The following is a 955-nucleotide window of genomic DNA, read 5'->3' as shown; positions in this document are numbered from 1 at the left end:
CTGTCCGGCCCCATGAGACGGTGGTTTCTCGGCCCCTGGTGGTCCGTGGACGTTCCCGCTGCACAGATTCATGGGCCAGGGCCCCCTGCAGATAATTCACTTTGATTTATTGCGCTATCTCTAATATCACCCAAGATATCACCAGATATATATTGGATTTTCCCTGGCCCTGAGTGTCCGGCTCCATGAGACGGTAGTTTTCTCGGCCCCTGGTGGTCCGCGGTCGTTCCCGCTGCACAGAGTCATGCGCTAGGGCCTCCTGCAGACAATGCACTTTGATTTATAGCGCTATCTCAAATAGCACACGAGATATCACCAGATTATATATATTGGATGTTTCCCTGACCCTGAGTGTCCGGCCCCATGAGACGGTGGTTTTCTCGGCCCCTGGTGGTCCGAGGTCGATCGCGATTCACAGATTCATGCGCTAGGGCCTCCTGCAGACAATGCACTTTGATTTATTGCGCTATCTCTAATAGCACCCGAGATATCACCAGATATATATTGGATTTTCCCTGGCCCTGAGTGTCCGGCCCCATGAGACTGTAGTTTTCTCGGCCCCTGGTGGTCCGAGGTCGTTCCCCCTGCACAGATTCATGCCCTAGGGCCTCCTGCAGACAATGCACGTTGATTTATTGCGCTATCTGTAATAGCACCCGAGATATCACCAGATATATATTGGATTTTTCCCTGACCCTGACAGTCCGGCCCCATGAGACAATGATTTTCTCGGCCCCTGGTGGTCCGAAGTGGATCCCGCTGCACAGATTCATGCGCCGGGGACTCCTACAGACAATGCACTTTGATTAATTGCGCTATCTATAATAGCACCCGAGATATCACCAGATATATATTGGATTTTTCCCTGACACTGAGTGTCCGACCCCATGAGACGGTGGTTTTCTCGGCCCCTGGTGGTCCGAGGTCGTTCCCGCTGCACAGATTCATGCGCCAG

This window comes from Nomia melanderi, unplaced genomic scaffold (assembly GCF_051020985.1).
Source record: "Nomia melanderi isolate GNS246 unplaced genomic scaffold, iyNomMela1 scaffold0014, whole genome shotgun sequence".
Taxonomy (NCBI): domain Eukaryota; kingdom Metazoa; phylum Arthropoda; class Insecta; order Hymenoptera; family Halictidae; genus Nomia; species Nomia melanderi.
The sequence above is the reverse complement of the archived record's forward strand: the minus strand, read 5'-3'. Positions refer to the sequence as shown.